This window comes from Propithecus coquereli, unplaced genomic scaffold (genome assembly GCF_000956105.1).
Source record: "Propithecus coquereli isolate 6110/MARCELLA unplaced genomic scaffold, Pcoq_1.0 Scaffold339, whole genome shotgun sequence".
Taxonomy (NCBI): Eukaryota; Metazoa; Chordata; class Mammalia; order Primates; family Indriidae; genus Propithecus; species Propithecus coquereli.
The window spans coordinates 174,522-180,600 of NW_012149052.1; positions in this window are offsets into that span (position 1 = coordinate 174,522).

Here is a 6,079-nt window from a genome sequence, read left to right on the forward strand (position 1 = left end):
ATTCTGAAATAAATTTAAACTATAACATATGAAAAATTGCCAGATTTAAGAGGATAAATGTGAATTATTTACCATTCAATAAATTCTAAAAACTGTCTCTCTACTGGGCATATTATCCTTCTGCCCAATAAGCAACTTTGCAGTTTAGACTTCCTATTTCAGTTTCGGAAAGTTTGAGAGTTTGGGGTCTGAATATGCCCTTCAAGGAAAAAAAAAACCAAGGCCGGGAAAAGGGGAAAAAAAAGACACTTGGAAAGAATATTTATACAAAAATTAGGAAATTTTCCCCATCTTGCAAAGTCTGTGGGAACTATTACTGGACTAACGTCCAAAGAAATGTGTTAAGGCTCAGGATGCCCTATGTGCTGATACAGACAGGAGTCGTTCATGCTACTGGAGAATTCTCGTTTCCATATACAGCAAGCCAGGGAAATGAACACAATTTTGATTGATTGTTCCAGGAAAAGAATGTGCAATATGGTGTAAGCACATTGTGTGTGTGTGTACGTGTGTTTCTTTTCCTGAATAGAATGATTCTGAGAAAGCCACAATGAGCTGGAGAGAATTCTGGGATTTGCATTTTAGCTTCCTCTATGGGAGCCTCAGGAGGCTCCATTAGAATGGAAGATGTCCTTGCAGACTCCTACCTGTGCTCTTTGAGATCTAAGCCATTTCTTTCAGTTTCTCCAATAACTACTTTTTCCACTAAAAATTTAACGGATAAGCCTTCTCCAGTGAATTGCCATGTAGCTCACTGAGATCAAAATTGAAAACTATGAAAACAGTATTGCATCTTGAACTTAATATGCCCGAAACAGAATTATTGATTTCTAACCCTCCCAAACCCGTTTGGAAATAGGTTTTCTCCATCTCAGTAAATGGCACCACAAACCATCTAATTGCTAAAGCTAAAACCCAGGAGACATTCTTATTCCTCCCTTTTTCTTACCCTCAACATCCAACCCATCAAGTCTTATTGGCTTTAACTGCAAAACATCTCCAGTGTAATGCATCCCCTTCTCTCCAAAACCACTGCTGCCATCTGAGTCCAAGCCAAGTCCAAGTCTCACATGGACCACTGTACCAGCCTCCAAACTGGTCTCTGTGATTCTACTTCACCCCTCTGCAGTGCATCCTCTTGTGAGCACCTAGATTGGTCTCAGCAGGCCATCTCACTTCCCTACACAAACCCATCTCCCCAAAAGTGTCCCTTTCCACATAAAATAAAAAATCCAAACCACTCACAAAATCCCATTCTATTAGGCCCTGCCACCCCCTCTGACCTCCTGTCCTCCACTCCCCTTCCCTCACTCACTCGACAGCAGCCTTCTTATTTTTCCACTAGAGCAAGATCATTCCCACGTTAGATCTGTGCATATCTTAAACATTCTGGTCATTTCAAGTCTCAGCCTAAAAATAACCCCTAACAGTATCTTCAGTAATGACTGCTCAATCTCATATCCCTCCCACTACCTTATTGTATTTTAATCACAATGTTTGTCATTATTTAAAATTATCTTGTTTATATTTTAGTCATTCATGAAAATTAAATCTCTACAGAAACAGCTTTGTTTTATTCCTCCCTTGATCCCCAGATTGTGGGAGAGTGCCTGGCACCTAGTAGGAACTCAATAAATATGTACTGAATGATCGAATATATTTCAGGACTGCATTTACTGAGCAGTACACGAGTTCCTTAAATCCAGACAGTTCTTTTCCATAAGCATTTTTCAGTGCCTTAGTAAGTGCGAAGCATGATGCCAGGGGCTAGAGACGTAAAGCCCCAAATCTTACTTTTGCATATCTTGTGCTCAGTGCTGGCCAACTGGGGACCTTCAGTACATTATGACTGATATTGGAATGATCAATTAATTATGCCCAGATAAGATTACTAAAGAGGATATCTAACATCTTGACAGTTACCATGGGAACAGAGACTATTAATATATTGAAAGCATAGATTTGTAATGAATAGAAAGTGTTGGGTCACTAATAATAATATACTGGTATATTTTATAGTTGATATAATTATTTTAAAAATAGGCTCAGTAAGACATCCCTAAAGTGATGGTCACATGGGAGCCCACTGTGACAGAAGCCTCTGATAGCTGAGAGAAAGTCCAACTCACCAGGATGCCACTCCACAGTGGCACTGATGCACATGCAGAGCTTGACCCCAGGATGAGCAACCTGCTGTCTACGACTCAGCATCTCAAAGAACCTGCCACAATGGGCTACTTCAGGCAAGTGTCTGTACAGGTTGCAGCACATGATCTGGATTCAAGGCAATTCATCAGTATTTACTGAGCAGCTACAGCATGCCAGGCACTCTGCTGGCTGGAGAGATACAGAGATAACTAAGACATAAGTCTGATAAAGATGAATTATGATTTATTTATTGAAACTCAAGCCTCAGTCCTCTTGATTTTCCTTCTTTGAAGAACTAATTACAAGTCACTTTAAAATAATCATAAGACCCTTACAAATGCTAATTCATTGAATCTTTATAAAATCTCTGTGAGGTGGTATTATTATCACTCCCATTTTAAGAATTTAGGAAGCTGTGATAGAGAGAGGAAGTAACCAGCTCAAAGTGAGGCATCTGGTGAGTGAAGGGTCCTTGCTCAATGCCACCAGCATCTCCACTGAACTCAGTCTCTCGTCTCTGCTCTGCAAACCCCAATCCTGCGTCTCACCCTGCATCTGCTCTTCCTCAACTTGAAGTTGACCTCTTAGATCCGGTATCCTTCTCACTTCTTCCCTTGCTTACTGCTTTTGGTAGCATCTCAACCCTCCATGGCTAAGAGCCTGAACCAGCCCTCTCTCTGATTTGTGTACAATAATTCTGCCCTCCCAACTCCAAGTTTCATTGACAGCAACTGTCTATGGGCTGTGACGACTATCAAAACGGGCTGGTCAATTTGGACTCATCCACTCAGCAAAAAATTGAGACACTGTTCCCCACTCAGACATCTTGGAAAATGCATTCATATAGGGAATGAAGGCAGCTCAACAACCACAGACAAGTATTTTGAATCCCTACAAATAAGTTGCAATATAAATGCAAGACTATTATCTTTTCCAATAACTTAATTTGCCAAAGGGACACTATTCCCAGAACGGTGAAGATGAAAGCAGCACTGCAAACAGACCGCATACTCAAAAATGTGGGCCACTTGAGGGGAAATTGTAATTGTCATTTTCAATTTTCTAACACTCTTCTCTTTCTACCCTGTTACCCTCCAGTCTTTTTAATGAGGCATTTTTGTGTATGTGTGGGTATGTGTATGTGTTTTCTTTTTACGTTGGAAGGAAATGGCTATGTACAATTGAATTTGTTATAAATAGGAAAGTCAGTGGGCAAGTGATTAAGAGCTCCACAATGAGTCATAAATATTAAATTTCTCTTAAAGCATTTGGCACTCTGTAACGCTGTTTCCCAGATAACCTGCACATAACCGTGGGTCTTATCGGCATATGAAGCATAGGTTAAGACTATGGCACTGGTTTATCCTTAGATCCTCCTAGAATACAACCTAATTCCCAAGGGGCAAGCACGTAGGATGCCCCCTCCCCTTTATTGTGTTTAGCTGAGAGTCCCACAGGAGGCGGGTGTGAGTTCCCATGGAATGTTCCTACTGCTTCTATTTGTGCTGTCCTTATGTTCAGCTCGGCTCTTGCCATCCTTCTGATTTGTTTTCTAATCATTTGGCTTGGAGAGCTTCCTGGGACTCTCCCTGGGCTACGTACGGGGAAGCAGTGACCTTAGCTTTACTTCCAGCTCCCTGGAACTGTCTACTCCCACTGCTGTTGCCATCTGGGGCTCTGTAACTGCCTGGCTGTGAATCTCCATCACCAAATGTCACCTGCAATGGTCTTCTGTGCTGCCAAAACTCTGTCAGTCTGCCCATGTGTTGTCCCTGATCTGCTTTTGACCTCTGCAGCTCACATCTCCAGCTGATGGGGAAAATACTTCCTGCCTTTCATCCCACTATTGTAAAGTAAGAGGAAGATCTCTCAGTACAATCACTTGAGCACCCTAGTGTTGAAGTTTTAGTGGCTCGGTGTTTTGGGGGGGTCTTTTTTTGACAACCTTTTCCTACTCTAGACGATTAGGCAACCTTCGCATGCTGGGTGAGGGTGGTTCAAATACAACATCATTCCATGCACTGAACCAGTGCCTCAGCTCACACCCCATTGCTGAGTCCGGTGCAGCCTGTCATCTGGCCCCCATCCACCTTCTCCAAGGCATCTGAATACCTGTCTGTGTCTCAACTACCACTGCAAGGAATATTCAAGCATTTCCCTTTGCCCCCAGGAGGTGCCACAGCATTTGAGTGCTACATGACTCCCCTTTGCCAACTTCTAGGTGAATTGTGAAACAGAGGACAAGAAATGGGTTTGCTAGCAGAGGAGAGTAAGGCTGGATGTGGACTGGGGGAATCAGTGCTGAGAGTGAGGCTGGAGAAAAAGGGAGCTCAGTGCTTATTCCGCCAGACAGATAAGGATAGTGGAAGAAACACCTAGACTGGAAACTGAAGCAAATGTAAAACAGAAGAGCCATTAGGTCAAAGTCTAGGAATGCCCCGAGAAAATATGACTCAACTGCAGAGCCATGTGGATGTCCAAAGCCAGTTCATGTGGTTGACATGGTGGATATATCATAAAAGGCATACACTCACAAAAACAAAAGAGAATGGGAGAGGAGACAACTGTCAGAAAATGTGGGGATCTGGAGCAGATTAAGCAAAGCTGAGAAAGCTGAATCCTAAGCTGGTAGTGCGGAAGCCAAAACGGAAAATTGATCTATTCCGCGGAAGGCACCAAAGGCTCAGGAACTGACTGTCCCAGGTATTTCTGAAGTTAGGTGTGATGGTGATACTAAAAGCCAGAGGAGAGCCTGTTTAAGAAGAAGGCTGAGCCCTGATCCCTTCCCTCCTCTGTTTAGTCACATATTGCCCCTCTCCTCTCTCTCCCCGAGGAGCATAAACCAGAGAGTTTCTGAACTGCGGGATTCCAGGCACAGTTAAGGGAGAAGGTATAATATAGAAACAGGAGGAAGAGATGAATATTGACACACTGAGTGTTGAAAAGCCCAGTCCTCTTCTCTCAGGTAGTTTCCAGAACACTGTCAGACAGATTGGGCCCTGCCTGACCCGAGAGAACTTTTCTGTGAAACCTGTCCAGCCCAAAGAGAAAATCTGGGGATAATGACACAGTGCTTCTCTAGTCACCTCCCCACTCAGGGAGGCCTGTGCTGTACAAGCCTCACACCCATGCTCAGAAAGTCTAGCCAAATTGACAGTGCCTCGTTCTGAAAATAGGAGCTGTCTTAGATCTATGCCCAAGAGAAATGAGAACATGTTCTCACGGAAACTTGTACACGAATGTTGATAGCAGCATTATTCATAATAGCCAAAACGTGGAAACAACGCAAGGGTCCAAAAAGTGATGAATGGATAAATAAAATGTGATATATCCATACACTGGAATATTATTCAGCAATGAAAAGGAATGATGTGCTGATGCATGCTACAGCGTGGGTGAACCTTGAAAACATTCTGCAAGGTAATAGAAGTCCATCACTAAAGGCCATGCATTGCATGATTCCAGCTATATGACATGTCTGGAATAGGTAAATCCATAGAAACAGGAAGTAGATTAGTGGTTTCCAGGGACTGCAGGGAGGTGGGAATGGGGAATGACTGCTGAGTATAGGGTTTCTTTTTTGGGATGATGAAAATGTTTGATGGTGACAATAATTGTACAACACTCTGAATACACTAAAAGCTACTGAAAATTGTACCCTTTAAAGGGTGTATTTTATGGTGTATGAATTACATTTCAATAAACCCATTACACACACTCATACATAAAACCAAAATTCACCAGACATCTAAGGAAAGGGTCTAACACAGAATTGCCCATTAGAAATATAATACAAGTCACATACATACTTTTTTTTTATTATTATTTCAGCATATTATGGGGGTACAGATGTTTAGGTTACGTATGTTGCCCTTGACTCCCCCTCCCCTCCTAAGTCCAAGTTTCAAATATGTCCATCCTTCGGGTGGTG